The sequence below is a fragment of the Gopherus evgoodei genome, unplaced genomic scaffold (assembly GCF_007399415.2).
Source record: "Gopherus evgoodei ecotype Sinaloan lineage unplaced genomic scaffold, rGopEvg1_v1.p scaffold_32_arrow_ctg1, whole genome shotgun sequence".
Taxonomy (NCBI): Eukaryota; Metazoa; Chordata; order Testudines; family Testudinidae; genus Gopherus; species Gopherus evgoodei.
The window spans coordinates 3,436,058-3,451,918 of record NW_022059994.1 but is presented as its reverse complement, the minus strand read 5'-3'; the positions used below and the strand labels follow the sequence as shown (position 1 = coordinate 3,451,918).

The following is a 15,861-nucleotide window of genomic DNA, read 5'->3' as shown; positions in this document are numbered from 1 at the left end:
TTCTCCTGCATGACGTCTCTGTAGAGGGCTCTCTGAGTGGGGTCCAGCAGAGCCCCCTGCCTCTGGGTGAAATACAGAGCCACCTCCTCGAAGGTCACCGGCATCTGAAACAACAGGAGTCCCTCACTCAGCACCTGCTGCCCCAGATACAATCCCACTAGTCATGGGAAAGGGAAAAAACTGTGAAGCTCTGGGAGGGTCAGACTAGCAGAATCACATCCCCACCCAGCTCAGAGCAGCCAGGAGGGTTCAGGGTGGGAAGAAGGTGAGAGCTCCCTGTCCCCGCCATAAGACGGAGCGGGGCCGGGATTTCTTATTTCCCACACAACTGCCAGCCACAGGCTGATACATGACACAGAGCTCTGAGTCGGGAAAAGGGACAGGAATCCCAACAGCTTCCCTTCGTATTTCATAGCAGCCTCCGGCCAGTGGCTTCATACTCCAGCACTGGGAATCTGGAAAATGTTCCCAGGCCTGCCTACGGGATTGTATCCTGTTTGAGAAATGGGGGAATGTCCCCTCTTGCCTCCCCCGCCACAAATGGGCCTACTCAGAAAATCAGCAGGTTTCTCACACCTTGTCTCCTCCCTGCCTCTCCCTAACCCCGTCCAGTAGCTCCCTGAAAATCCCCTACCTGAGCTGGCTCCATCACAGCCATTTCCCTTCCCTGTCTCCTGGATGACGGGACCATCTGGAGTGAAACAGAGACGTGATTCCTCAACCTGTTGGGGCGAGAGGAGCAATGGGGGAGGTTACAGAAGGGGCTTCAGTCCATGTCACCCGTAGATTCCCATGGAAGAAACAGAGTCCTCACTCTTGCGTTTGTTAGCAGCAAGTCAGAGGCAGTTTATTTCAAGCAATTGCAGGGGGAGCCTACGGAGAGGGGGGCTTCCCTCTCTTAGGAAGGTCTCCAAAGTACAACAGTTTAAAGCACATATTTATAGGTTCCCCTCACATATATCGACGGATACAGCTCAGTCTTGTTTATACATTGTCCTTCCCATTCTTATCTGAAAGCAAGGTTAGAAAACAGCTTTCCATCTCGTTTTCCCATCCGCCTCGTACAATCCCCACTTCTACAAATCTCGCGATGTTAGGGTTAGCCTTAGCCTTGTCATGAAAAAATGACCACGTGTTGTGTTTGGATCAGAACAGCCTGAGGCCTTCGATTGATAGGCAGCGCACAGGAGCAGACCGCTCCTGGAAACAGCCTCCCCGACACTGGTTACAGACAGGCTTATAAAGCTTAAAAGCACAAACTCGTTACACAAAGCTGCATACATTTCCTTGTTATTTCCTTACTAGAAATGTTGCAAAATCAATATGAATTAGAGCAAACAAATTCTTTCCATGTTAAGCCTCTTCTGGTATTTACTGACTGTCCTTTTCCGATTAAACGGCGACTGTAAAGGATATGACATAATTGTTTTTGGCTAGGGGACTGTTGGGTACGTTCCACTGCCTCCTCTGTGCCCCTATTTCAGCGAGCTGACCGTAGCAGCTCGACATGAGGCTTGAATCTATACGGTTTGGATGTCACAGTTTCTTCCCTTACAAGGGGTTTGGGGTGCAGACTGCAGTGAGGAGAGGACACTCCGGAGCCCTCTCACCACAGCAGCTTGGGGCCAGGTGAGAGGCACCTCTCCCCAGCCGCGGCTGGTCATGTGCCAGGCTGAGGGAGGGGTTCCTCTCCCCAGCAGCTCTGGTGGACCTGGGTCGAGCCTGGGAAGGGGATTTTTTTCTATTCTGACTCTGTTGGTGTCACTAGACATAACCCTAGGTAACTCAGGTGGGTGGAAGGCCACGAGTGTCGATGAAGCCCTTCTGTTCTAAGCCAAAGCGAACCAAAGGTCCTCCGTGTTGAACTTTACTCGACCTAGAAAGCCAGCAGCTGCAAAATCAAATATGTAACAGTTGCAGCACAGCCCAAACCAGTCTAAAGCAGTAGTGATAAGGCCTCCGTGCCTCTAGCTGAAGGACAAGATAACTTGCAGAAGGAAAACTTACAAATGAGCTACTGCCGCCAAGACTGCTTACGTAACTGCTATAGGGGGAGGAAGCGGGGGGGGAAGAAGGGAAAAAATAACTTTTCAAAAGGGAAAAGCTGCTTGTGTAGGTGTGCTTGATCTGAGACATACCATTCTCCTTGCACCGCTTTGAGATCTCAAATAAACTTTGTTTGCTTCTCCAACCTGGTGTGTTTATGGCGCGGAGCACATCGGGCAATGAACCCCGCTGTTGCCCCCCTCGGGCACTCTGTGCCGGCAACAGTTCTTGGCGCCCAACATGGGGCTCGAGGCTGAAAATTAGCCTTGCCTGGATCCCTCCTGGTGGTCGACGAATTGCGCCGACTGACGCCCAGCGTGCACCGGTGACTTCACCGGGGGCCTCAGCAGAAACGCAGTTCGACCGACCCCGGAGGGCACAACGGTGCAACGCGCTCGAGTAGTGGAGAAGCAGTTGTGGGCGACGGTGAGGAACCAGTCCCTTGGATAAGGTAGGAACAGTCCAGTAGTCTGGACTTTTGCCCGAGGCTAGGGACGCCCAGTCGTTGTAATTCCCGTTAGCTACTGGTGTATTAGCATATAATGGGTCAAGGGCATGGTATGGGGCGGCAGGTATAGCGTACACCCTTAGAATGCATTCTAACGAATTGGAAGGTGTTTGGCTCGGATCCGATGATGAAGAATAAACTGAAAAAGTTCTGTACAGTAGACTGGCCTCAATATCAACTAGGGGACTAGGAAAGGTGGCCACCGGAAGGATCACTTAATTATAACACGATCCTTCAATTACTCCTGTTTTGTCAGCCAATGGGTAGCTTCTGAAGCTCTTTGTATGGAGAGCTCTTGTAAAAATCACCCACCATATGCCCCAGAGCCGCACCAGGAGGAGGACAATTTTGTTCCTGTTCTTCCCCGTCTGGTGGAGTACAAGGATTCAAAAGCAGGTTAGGGACAGTTCGGGGACAGAGGAGAATCAAGGGGCAGCTCAGAGTGATGTTCCCTCATCTTCAGAGGAATCAGGCAGCCTCACTCCCTCTGTGCAGCCTCCAGCCAGCCTTTCGCAAACTTCAAACACTCCCAATATTACAGCAGCCCTCGTCCTCGCCCTTGTGGACCCCCACTAGGTTATTTAACCCCGTGAGAGACAATTTTTCTGGGACACCCCTGATATTACAAGCCCTGTTGAGAACGTATCTGTTTCCACTGGTTGCTGGGGAACATGCAGATTTGTTTAACTGGCAGTGCACTATGCCTCACTTATGAGACAATCCTAAGGCAGTGGAAAAACGGCTGATTTGTGAAATTAGAAAGCATGGGAATTTGAATCCTGAAACTGATCATGGAAAGGAGATGGTTAAAATGGTTTTCATGTCACAATGTGCAAAGGATATTGCAAAGAGATTTAGAGAGCATCCAGATGGTATGCAAGGGAAAAGGGTTAATATTTATACGGACTTAAAATATGCTTTTGGGGTGTATCATGCCACTGGGTTGCTTAACCCGTCTTCCTCACTTCTCCGCAGCCCCTGGGGTTCGTGCTCTGATAAGGTGAGCCCTAATAGGATAAGGAAATACTATGTGGTTCTGGTTAGAGGCGGGCCTCTTCTCTAGTTATCTGGTTCTGGTTTTGTTCTGTTTAACCGGTTACTGTTTTTCTGCTCTGTATACATGTGGGCGTTAGCTGTGTGGGCGGAACTGAGCCTCTCGTTTGTAATTCCTCCGGGTGGAAGCCATGCGTGCGATGAAGCTCTGAGGTCGAATTGAGATCCTTCTGTCCCGTCCCCTGTACCGATCAGTGTATAAATGTGGGAAAACCTGGCTTAGACTGTAATTCCCTCTGCTCTCTGTGTAATTCTCTAAGTAAATGGCCTTTACCCAATGGGCCATGTGTTTTTGTCCAGGTGACAAGCCTCATGAGGGAGGACTTGGGTAGTGTTGTGAGTAAGAATGTTTAAGGGAAGAGACCAGGAAGGGTGGGGGCTAGTTGAGAAGCCCACCCTCCTAGCTAAACTGGTAGTGGAACAAGTTGCTGCCCATGGAAGGGATGATTCAGCGAGAAAAGCAGGATCGGGCCCAGGCGGGCAGGCAACAGACAGAGAGATTGGAAAACAGGTTGGAAAACTTTGAGGGTGCAGTGGAAGGAAGGAGTCAGTAAGTGTAAGCATGGGGATTTCAAATACCCAGGACTTACTTGGAATGGTGATTTGAGTTGATAAAAGTGGCTGTTGGGAGGGAGACAAGCAAGTGATTTAAGGGAAAGTGAGAAGTTAACTCTCTGGTTGCTGGAGGGAACAGCGGTTGAACTTTGTAAAAATGCTAAAGAGGAAAGTTCTTGGTGTCTTTGAAATGTTTGTAAATAAATTCAGGCAAAGAAATTACTGGATTGCAATCATTTGGCTATGAACAATGTACCTGAATTAGCTGAAGAAAGTACACAGTGCTATGTAATTGAAATTTTATTAGGCTCTACGGGCACTATAAGTGATGATGTTTTCTTTCAGTGTTTGAAAGTAGAAATTAAAAGTAAAAAGCAAGCCAGAAAGCATCTGTATTAATGCAAATTATCTAACTGATAAGGTAGGAGCCACTGAAACCTGGGCTGCCTATGAAACACATACAAGAAAATATGAGGTAATTCCTCTGTTTTGCCTGAAGATGACAAGGGTATGTGTATATTTTAAGCGATGATTGACTGCCCAGGAGGGTAGACCTCTGTTTTTTGCCTTTCAGATAATCAGAGAAAACTGATGCCAGCTGAACAGCATTCAACGTACCATGCATTTACTGGCACAACAGGAATTACGTTTTGTGTTCTATGTTCCGTCTTGTGGTGTTTGTCTCATGGCCAGAATTGTTGTGTTTAGTGTTTTCATGGGATGGTCTGGTTTGGATTGGAATCAGGGAAATGTAATATACTAAAGTCCAACGCATTTGCTTAAGTACGAAAAAGAAACTTCATTGGCCAAAGAAGCTGTATTAAGTAAACTCATCAAAGTGGGTATGCTCGTTCTAGCTTGTTGCTCCAAAGTTCTGTAATAAGGTTATTTTAGTGGAAGGGTATATGTGGTATACATTGAATAATAAGACTGATGTACTGTATGATGGCAATGTTTATGTGTTCATTGTTGGGAAAAAGGTGTATAAGTGAAAAGTGGAAGTTTCCTTTGTAGGTGAAAAGAAGCCAAGAAGGACAAAGAACAGAATGAGTTAACTGGAAAAAAACCCAAAAACCTAGCAAGCTCAGGCTATAGATAAGACACTGACTCCACTCAAGGACACTGCTCACAGTTAAAGACTTGGCTAACAACCTGGAAAAGGAGGCCTTGAATGTGCCCAAGCAGCTATGAGATCTGCAAAACACTGCCAGGCATTAATGAAATGTGTCAGGTTTCTTTTCTCACAGGTAAAGAAGCGCTACCCAAAGACGCTAGCAGCCTTGCCACTCCTTGGAACCAGGAGACTGGATCTATGTAAAGGTCCACCAACGAAAGACAGCTTTGGCTCCATGCTGGAAAGGCCCTAATTAAGTCCTGCTGACTACCAACACCCCTGTGAAGTGCCAAAGACTGACTGCCTGTACCCATGATCCTCACTGAAAAACGACCCCTCCACATCGGGAGAATTCTCCTACTGATGATTAGCCTATTTCTCCTTTTAGTTCCACTGTGCCTTCTGGACAGCAGGGAAAAAGTACAAGGTGAAGTGCTAGTAATCTCTCCCTTGTCCATTGACAGATCTACTGTGCCTTTGAATTTTTCTAGAAAAATCAAAACCATTACAGAGTGATGTGCTGGTAATTTCTCACCTGCAGGATGCTGAACCATGACTGCTTTGGGAAAGAAAAAGGAACACTCACTACACTGAAATTGCCAAAGTCCAGGAATTCCTGACTGGAAAGGACATTAAGAACAGACCCTGGTGAAGAAACAAAGAATTATACGCTGGCGGGAGGACATTTGTGGGACCCATGCTTGGGAATGTGATATTGATTGGATTTTGGGGTTTATTCTACAGGCTGCACCCTGTGTTCTGGATAAATCCTTCAGCATGTATTGCTCTCCCTAACTGGATTTTAAATAACAAGTACCCAAAGAGTTTGTTCTGCCACTAGAAATTTTACCTGTATTGAAACCATTCCAGTGACTAATAATGTAACTCCCTCCTATGCTATTAATGTTAATGCCTTTTGAAAGTACCTGTGTCATAGCATTCCTTCTCAGATCTGAACCTTAGAGTTCAGAAAATGAGATACTAGCACCTGAATCCTCTAAGCTTAATTACCAGCTTAGATCTGATAGCCCTGCCACCACCCAAAAATATAGTGTTTTGGGGCACTCTGACCTCTCCAACCTTCCCTGGGGACCCCAAGAACCCAGATCCCTTGGGTTCTTAAAACAAGGAGAAATAAATCATTCCCCCACCTTTCCCCCTCCCAGAACTTCCCTCCCTGGGCTATCCTGAGAGATACTGATCCAGCCTCTTAAATCACCATACAGTGAAGCATCTCCCTTCCCTTCCACAAAGAGGCAAACAGATTCAAGGAAAACAAAGAGAGATTCTATCTCTCCCCCTCCCGTCTCTCTCCCACCCGTCCTGGTGAGTAATCCCAATCCCCTGGACTAAAAAAAGGGAAACAAAACAAAATCAATCAGGTTCTCTAAAAAGAAATCTTTTAATAAAAGAAAGGAAAAGTAAAGAATTATCTCTGTAACTTCAAGATGTAAATATTACAGGGTCCTATAGCTTACAGACACCAGAAAGAGACTTTCCCCCCAGTACCAATACAAATCAAAATATTCCCAGCAACTACGCATATAAAAGTTAACCAACCAGATCCACAATTGCCAATAGAGTAAAACAATCAAAAAACCTAAACCGCCTGTTTTTACTTACTATTAGAAAAGAAACTTAGAGAGCCTGTAGTAATGTCTGGTCTCTCTCAGACCCTCCGAGAGAAGAACCCACAACGGACAAAGAACACACACAAAAGCTTCGCTCTGCCCAAATTTAAAAGTATCTTGTCTTCTGATTGGTCTTCTGGTCAGGTGTTCCGTTCCCTGCTTGTAACTCTTTACAGGTACAAGAGACATTAACCCTTAACAATCTATTTATGACACGCCCCCCAATCGCAGACAGTGGGGAACCTCGCTGACGGCGATTTCTTCCTAGAACTCTAAAATAAACAGATTAATACAACACATGCACCTTTACATATACTACTAAGTATATAACTAACAGACTTCTATATTTTAAGAACACTGTAACTACTGGATTCTGGGAAACTTTCACGAGAGAGTGCATTAGCTACTTTGTTAGAAGCTCCTGAAATGTGTTGAATTTCAAAATTAAAATCTTGGAGAGCTAAACTCCATCGAAGCAGTTTTTTGTTGTTCCCCTTGGCAGTATGAAGCCACTTTAGCGCAGCATGGTCAGTCTGTAGCTGGAACCGCCGTCCCCAAACGTATGGGCGTAGCTTTTCCAGGGCGTACACAATGGCATAGCATTCCTTTTCACTGACTGACCAGTGGCTTTCCCTCTCAGACAGTTTCTTGCTGAGAAACACGACAGGGTGGAAGTTGTGATCCGGTCCTTCGTGCATGAGAACTGCTCCTATACCACGCTCAGATGCATCGGTGGTTACTAGGAATGGTTTGTCAAAGTCCGGGGCCCTGAGCACAGGGTCAGACATGAGTGTCACCTTAAGCTGGGTAAAGGCCTTTTGACACTCATCAGTCCACTTAACTGCATTTGGTTGGGTCTTTTTGGTCAGGTCGGTCAGTGGGGCAGCAATTTGGTTGTAGTGTGGTACAAATCGCCTGTAGTACCCGGCCAAGCCTAAGAAGGATTGGACCTGTTTCTTTGACTTTGGGACAGGCCACTTTTGGATAGCATCCACCTTGGCCTGTAGGGGGTTTATGGTTCCTGACCCACCTGGTGTCCCAGGTAGGTCACTCTGTTTTGGCCTATTTGACACTTTTTGCCCTTAAACGTTAGTCCTGCCTGCCTGATTCGCTCAAAGACCTTTTCCAGGTGTTTTAGGTGTTCAGGCCAGGAGTCAGAAAAAATGGCCACATCATCGATGTAGGCAACTGCATATTCACCCAGTCCAGATAGTAGACCATCTACCAGCCTCTGGAAGGTGGTGGGTGCATTTTGCAGCCCGAAAGGAAGTACATTAAATTCATACACCCCCGCATGGATGATGAATGCTGACCTTTCCTTGGCAGGTTTGTCTAGCGGTACTTGCCAGTACCCCTTGGTTAAGTCTATTGTAGATATGAACTGGGCACGTCCCAACTTCTCCAATAGCTCATCGGTGCGTGGCACTGGATAGTTGTCTGGACGAGTTACCGCATTTAGCTTACGGTAGTCCACGTAAAAGTGTATTTCCCCATCTGGTTTGGGTACCAGAACCACTGGAGATGCCCATGCACTGGTAGATGAGCGGATTATACCCATCTGTAGCATGTTCTAGATCTCCCGTTCTATAGCAGCTTGGGCGTGAGGAGACACCTGGTAGGGTGGGGTTCTAATTGAGTGAGCTTTACCTGTGTCAATGGAGTGGTATGACTGTTCAGTCCGTCCTGGGGTGGCTGAGAACAATGGGGTGAAGCTAGTGCACAGCTCCTTGATTTGTTGCCGCTGCAGACATTTCAGGGTGGTTGAGAGGTTCACCTCTTCCATGCCACCGTCTTTTTTCCCTTCGTAGTAGACACCGTCAGGCCACTCAGCGTCATCTCCTCCCTGGACTGTAAACTGACAAACCTGTAAGTCTCTGGAATAAAAGGGCTTGAGAGAATTAACATGGTACACTCTGGGCTTTAGGGAGGAACTGGGAAATGCTATGAGGTAGTTAACAGCTCCCAGGCGCTTTTGGACCGTGAATGGCCCTTCCCATGATGCTTCCATCTTATGGGCCTGTTGCGCCTTCAAGACCATAACCTGGTCTCCTACCTTGAAGGAACGCTCTCTGGTATGTCTGTCATACCAGGCCTTTTGCTCTTTCTGAGCATCCTTTAGGTTTTCTTTAGCAAGGGCTAAAGAGTGTCGGAGGGTGTTTTGTAGGTTGCTTACAAAGTCCAGAATGTTAGTCCCTGGAGAAGGTGTAAACCCCTCCCATTGCTGCTTCACCAAGTGTAATGGCCCCTTAACCTCATGACCATACACAAGTTCAAACGGTGAAAACCCTAAACTGGGATGTGGTACAGCCCTGTAGGCAAAAAGCAACTGTTGCAACACTAAGTCCCAGTCATTGGAGTGTTCATTGATGAATTTACGTATCATGGCCCCCAAAAGTTCCATTAAACCTTTTCACCAGGCCATTGGTTTGATGGTGGTACAGGGTGGCAACCAAGTGGTTCACCCCATGAGTGTCCCACAGTTCTTTCATGGTCCCTGCCAAGAAATTAGATCCTGAATCTGTAAGGATGTCGGAGGGCTAACCTACCCGGGCAAAAATGTCTGTTAGGGCCAGGCACGCAGCTTTAGCCCTGGTGTTGCTTAAAGCTACTGCTTCCGGCCATCGGGTAGCAAAGTCCACGAAAGTCAGTACGTACTGCTTTCCTCTGGGTGTCTGTTTTGGGAAAGGACCCAGAATATCCACAGCTACTCGCTGAAATGGGACCTCAATTATGGGGAGTGGCTGGAGAGGGGCCTTGACCTGGTCTTGGGGCTTTCCCACTCTTTGGCACACCTCACAAGACCAGACATACTTGGCAACGTCCTTGCCCATCCCCTCCCCAGTGGAAGGACTTCCCCAACTGGTCTTTGGTTCTGTTCACCCCAGCATGGCCACTCAGATGATCATGGGCTAAGCTTAAGTGCTTTTCCTGGTACTTGGCTGGAACTACTAACTGTTTTTGCAGATTCCAGTCTTCCTGGTGTCCACCAGAAAGAGTCTCCTTGTATAAAAGTCCTTGTTCTACAACAAACCGGGATCGATTAGAAGAGCTGAGAGGCGGTGGGATGCTCCGTGCCGCCGCCCAAGCTTTCTGAAGGCTGTCATCTGCTTCCTGCTCAGTCTGGAACTGTTCCCTTGAAGCTGGAGACATCAGTTCTTCCTTAGACTGTGGACTTGGGCTTGGTCCCTCTGGAAGCGATGTAGGTGATGAGGTTGTTTCCGTTGCTGGTGAACCGCTCTCCGCTGGTGCACCGGGGGGTAATTTAGGCTTGGCTGAGCCTTTTGGGTGTGGTTGTCTGCTGCTTCTGCCAATTCAGGCTTGCTGGCGCCCTCTGGCGTTGGGGTTGAAGATGGATTTGCAAACACTGTCGTCAGTGCTGGCAACGGTTCTGGTGCTGGCTGCTTTTCCAGTTCCTGGTCTGGGACTGGAAGCACTGTGGCTGTTTCTGTTGTTGGCATGGGATCCGGGTCCACTACCTTTGTCTGGGTCTCTTGTAACACAGACGGGGCCTCTGTGGACGGCTCAGGAACAGGAATGGGTCTGGAAGCTTGCCTGGTTTGGCTGCGTGTAACCATTCCCACTCTCTTGGCCCGCTTCACCTGGTTGGCCAAGTCTTCCCCCAGTAGCATGGGGATGGAATAATTGTCATAGACTGCAAAAGTCCACATTCCTGACCAGCCTTTGTACTGGACAGGTAATTCAGCCGTAGGCAAGTCTACAGCTTGTGACATGAAGGGGTAAATTGTCACTTGGGCCTTTGGGTTGATGAATTTGGGGTCGACGAAGGATTGGTGGATAGCTGACACTTGTGCCCCCGTGTCTCCACACGGTAACCTTCTTTCCGCCCACTCTCAAAATTTCCCTTCGCTCCAAGGGTATTTGAGAGGCATCTGGGCCTGGGGATCTTTGGTGTGATGGTGGTGTAATGAACTGCACTCGGTTGGCGTTCTTTGGGCAGTTGGCCTTTATATGTCCCAGTTCATTACACGTAAAGCATCTTCCAGCTGACTGGTCACTGGGTCGAGGTGGGTTACTGGAGACTGGTGAGGTGGAAGAATAGGGCGTCTGTGGCTTTCCTTGGGTTGTAGGTGGGGTCTTTGGGTGCCCTCGGTTGTAGGGTTTATTGTCGGTGTGCCCTCTGGGGTATTCGTTCCCCTTGACAGTAGCTTTTTCCTTTTCTGCCATTTCCATCCATTTGGCTCCAATCTCCCCTGCATCGATTACCGTTTTGGGTTTCCCATCTAGGATGTACCTCTCTATTTCCTCAAGAATACCATCTAAGAACTGCTCCATTTGGATCAGGAGATGCAGCTCGTCCATATTGTTAACCTTTGTTCCTGATATTCAGGCTTAATAAATCTTTGCAATGTGGTAGGCGTGTCGGGTGAATGACACATCTGGTTTCCATTTTTGGTTTCTGAACCACCGACGGGCATGTTCAGGTGTTATCCCCATTCTGTATCTGGCCTTGGTTTGAAAAAATTTATAATCGTTCATTTTCTCCTTAGCCATTTCAGCCGCCACCTCTGCTAAGGGTCCACTGAGCAGTGGCCTCAATTCTACCATGTACTGGTCTTCAGAGATGCTGTACCCAAGGCAGGCTCTTTCAAAATTTTCTAAGAAGGCCTCAGTGTGGGGAATTTTCTAAGAAGGCCTGGAAGGTGGGGAATTTCCTGGAATGTGGAACAACAACTGGCAAAGTGTTGTTAGGATTGACTGTGTTCTGTTGCTTAGCCTGTTCTAATTCCAGGGCCTGCCGGTGGGTCTCCCTCTGGAGTTCCAGCTCCCTCCTGTGGGCAGTCTCTATGGCTGCTTGCTCTCTTTTGAAGGCTTTCTCTTTGGCGGCTTTCTCTCTTTTGTAGGTTTCCTCTTTGATTTTTTCTTCTCTTTCTCTCAGCTCCATCTCTTTTTGTTTTATTTCTAGTTCTTGTAGTTTCTTTTCCATGTCTCGCTTGTGGTCTGCCTTTCTGATTTGTTCCTCTGCCTCCAGTCTTGGCAGTTCCTGTTTCAGGTCCTTGGTAGTCATGGTTTCTGTTTTCTTGTGTTGGGGTGCCCTCTGGTCTTTACTGCCTGAACTGCTGGTTCTCTGTTGGCTTCCCGGGATTGCTTAGCAACAGAGTCCTTTTTAACTTACTAGCCTCTCCAGAAAGAGTTAAAAAGCAAAAGAAAACTCTCTTTCATTTACAAATGTGTCCTGGCTGGAGTGCGTTGCTGACCACTTAAGGCTGCTTTGTCTAACAAATGACCGTTGTTAAACCTTAATAGCCCTCTCTATGCCCAGCTAGCACGGAGCGAGGAAAAAAAATTTATCTGGCTGCAGTTTAAAAAAATAAACTCCTTTCCTCTGCTTATAACCAGTTAGCAGAGAAGCAAATTAATAATCTTACTGGCTTTTGGATTCTTATCTATCCACCTCTGCCACCATGTCATAGCATTCCTTCTCAGATCTGAACCTTAGAGTTCAGAAAATGAGATACTAGCACCTGAATCCTCTAAGCTTAATTACCAGCTTAGATCTGATAGCCCTGCCACCACCCAAAAATATAGTGTTTTGGGGCACTCTGACCTCCCCAACCTTCCCTGGGGACTCCAAGAACCCAGATCCCGTGGGTTCTTAAAACAAGGAGAAATAAACCATTCCCCCACCTTTCCCCCTCCCAGAATTTCCCTCCCTGGGCTATCCTGAGAGATACTGATCCAGCCTCTTAAATCACCATACAGAGAAACATCTTCCTTCCCTTCCACAAAGAGGCAAACAGATTCAAGGAAAACAAAGAGAGATTCTATCTCTCCCCCTCCCGTCTCTCTCCCACCCGTCCTGGTGAGTAATCCCAATCCCCTGGACTAAAAAAAGGGAAACAAAACAAAATCAATCAGGTTCTCTAAAAAGAAATCTTTTAATAAAAGAAAGGAAAAGTAAAGAATTATCTCTGTAACTTCAAGATGTAAATATTACAGGGTCCTATAGCTTACAGACACCAGAAAGAGACTTTCCCCCCAGTACCAATACAAATCAAAATATTCCCAGCAACTACACATATAAAAGTTAACCAGCCAGATCCACAATTGCAAATAGAGTAAAACAATCAAAAAACCTAAACCGCCTGTTTTTGCTTACTATTAGAAAAGAAACTTAGAGAGTCTGTAGTAATGTCTGGTCTCTCTCAGACCCTCCGAGAGAAGAACCCACAATGGACAAAGAACACACACAAAAGCTTCCCTCTGCCCAAATTTAAAAGTATCTTGTCTTCTGATTGGTCTTCTGGTCAGGTGTCCCGTTCCCTGCTTGTAACCCTTTACAGGTACAAGAGACATTAACCCTTAACATTCTAGCACTAGAAAATTTACCTGTATTGAAACCATTCCAGTGACTAATAATGTAACCCCCTCCTATGCTATTAATGTTAATGCCTTTTGAAAGTACCTGAGAATAGTTAAATAAGAGATGTATTATAGTACTACACCAAGGAAAGATGGTATTGAATATAACTGAGGCTGGGAAGACATTGCAGTGGGATCTAGTATGTTTAGGAATTCAGGATTTCCTGAATGACCAGCTGATGGCCATTGGGAGTGATCTTGAGTACCAGACTTGACCCACTGCCCTTACAGATGCATCAGGAATACCATCTGATCTGTGATTATGGAGACATACTTGGACACTTTCTGGGTGGAAGTGTGGCTTCACAGGGTGAGGTGTGCACCCTTATAGGGGATGAATGCTGTACTTATGTCCCAGAAAACGCACAGGATATTAACAAGCACATCCTGTCAGCCAAACAGGCTTTTGAAGACTGGAAGGCCCAGGAAAGGGAACCCACTATTTCTGATTCCCTCTGGGGCTGGTTACCCAACCTGGGGGGACTAGGGGAAAGCATTGTTCACCTCGTGCTCACTGTGGTGGTGGTGTGTATCGTTACTTTCCTCTTGCTTGCTTGCTGTAAAGCACTCCTACATAGAATTTGTACCTCCCGTTCCCCAGGAAATCCCGCTATAACCCCCCTTCATTAATGACCCCAGCTCCCTACAGCTTAATCGCTTTTTGTCCTCAAAATATGAGAAAACTCAGCCAAAGAGTTAGTTGACTCTTCTCAAAGGAGAGAGTTGTTGGTGTCACCAGGCATAACCCTAGGTAATTCGGATGGGTGGAAGGCCACGAGTGTTGATGAAGCCTCCCTGTTCTAGGCCAAAGCGAACCAAAGCCCCTCCATGTTGAACTTTACTCGACCTAGAAAGCCAGCAGCTGCAAAATCAAATGGATAATAGTAAGCTATCAGTTGCAGCACAGCCCAAACTGGTCTAAAGCAGTAGTGATAAGGCCTCCGTGCCTCTAGCTGAAGGACAAGATAACTTGCAGAAGGAAAACTTACTAACAAGCTACCGCCGCCAAGATTGCTTAGGTAACTGCTATGGCGGGGGAAGCGGGGGAGGAGGGAAAGGGAAGAAAGAAAAAAAAACTTATGAAAAGGGAAAAGCTGCTTGTATAGGTGTGTTTGATCTGAGACATACCAGTCTCCTTGCAGATCTCAAATAAACTTTGTTTGCTTCTCCACCCTGGTGTGTTTATTGGCATGGAGCACACCGGGCAACGAACCCCACTGTTGCCCCCCTCGGCAACAACTCCTTCTGCCCCTTTTACACAGAAACAAGCACAATCTCAGTTCAAGGCCTGTAAGCAAGCTTGACCAAACTCAGGACCTCGACTGAAGCTTAAGGCCTGCTAAATTTTCCCTCACAGCCTGTCTTCTGCTCTATCTCTTAAAAATACCGAGTTGGCTGCTGCAAATCCCCTTTTCACACTTCCACATTCCCCCAGGCTCTTCAGACCCTCCCAGTAACAGCAACTCTGAGCCAAACACTAGAAAAAGAGCAGAATCAAAGGGGCCACTTTGGGGGATTTCCCCCCATTGCAGTGTAAACCCCTCTCCCTTAGCAACAGCCAGGGCCCTCTGGTGGCAACTCCGGAAGAATGAGTTGCCCTGGACTCCCCCTGCAGGCCCCCCACCCCGGTCTCATTGATCCAGCAACACTCCCCCCCTACCAGAGGCAGCAGTGACTCTGGTCTGACTCCGGTGTGGCAGAGATCAGAATCCTGCGGGGAAATCAGACCAGGGCCCTGGGCAGACCCCAACACTCAAGACACACAGACCCCACCAGCACGGGTGTGGCCGACAATACCACACTGGAACCCGCGGGGGATGGAGCCGCTGGGTTTTGCCTTGCTGCCTCTGCGGCCCGAGGGGTTAATTACCCCCCCCCCCCATCACTCCCAAAGCTGGTCTGACCAGTTCCAGGAGAAGAAAAGCTTCTATCCGCCCCGCCCCCTTCGTATCCCATGGGGCAAAGAATCTGCCTGGGCATCTCCCCACCTTCCCCCGCCAGTATCCCCACAAACCCCCTTCCCTCGCAGTGCCCCTCACTCACGTCTTCCCCCATTCCAGCCTCGCTCCCCTCAGCCCCACAATCCCACCGATCCGCCCGCATCCCCCCATCTTCCCTTCAGTGCGCCCCCGCCCCCATCCCAGCCTGCCCCCCGCAGCCCCAGCACCTGCCTCCTGCCCCCACTCCGCTCCCCCCGCCTGCCCTCACCCCCTGCCCCTCTTTATCCTCCGCCCCCTGCAGCCCGGGAGTGCCGGGGGGGGGCGGGTTTCTCTCACCTTCCCTCCGAGCGGGGCCCCCCGGGGCAGGGGCCGGGCCGGGCTGGGGGCTCTGCCCTGGGAGAGGCTCCTGGGGAGCAGCGGGAAGGGCCCTGCTGGAGATTCCCCTCTCCCGGCTGCAGCCAGGGCTCCGGGCTCCCAGCACCAGCCGCCGGGGCTCGGGGATCTCGCCAGTAGCCTGGGAGCCAGAGTCACCGCAGCGGCTGCGAGTCACTTCCTGCTGCCGGGCCGGAGCCCAGCGCTCGCTGCCCCGGAGCCGCCTCCCGGCTGCTCCTGGGTCCTAGCGCTGCAGGGGTC

At 48.5% G+C, this 15,861-nt stretch overlaps 3 protein-coding genes and 1 long non-coding RNA gene across 8 annotated transcripts in view; 3 read left to right on the top strand and 1 right to left on the bottom strand.

The window, feature by feature from the left end:
• LOC115640751 (zinc finger protein 436-like) overlaps positions 1-15,861 on the top strand; it is a 452,700-nt gene that overhangs the window by 260,615 nt on the left and 176,224 nt on the right. The gene's annotated exons all lie outside the window — the stretch shown is intronic.
• The window catches only part of LOC115640827 (zinc finger protein 300-like), a 308,757-nt gene that overhangs the window by 197,665 nt on the left and 95,231 nt on the right, over positions 1-15,861 (top strand). The gene's annotated exons all lie outside the window — the stretch shown is intronic.
• Positions 1-15,861, top strand: part of LOC115640730 (zinc finger protein 260-like) — a 341,512-nt gene that overhangs the window by 255,821 nt on the left and 69,830 nt on the right. The window lies entirely within an intron of this gene.
• LOC115640939 lies at positions 67-15,606 on the bottom strand. The gene is made up of 3 exons (XR_003997967.1): positions 15,565-15,606; positions 635-722; positions 67-104 (listed from the first exon to the last, which is right to left on the bottom strand). It is a non-coding gene; the product is annotated as an uncharacterized LOC115640939 (long non-coding RNA).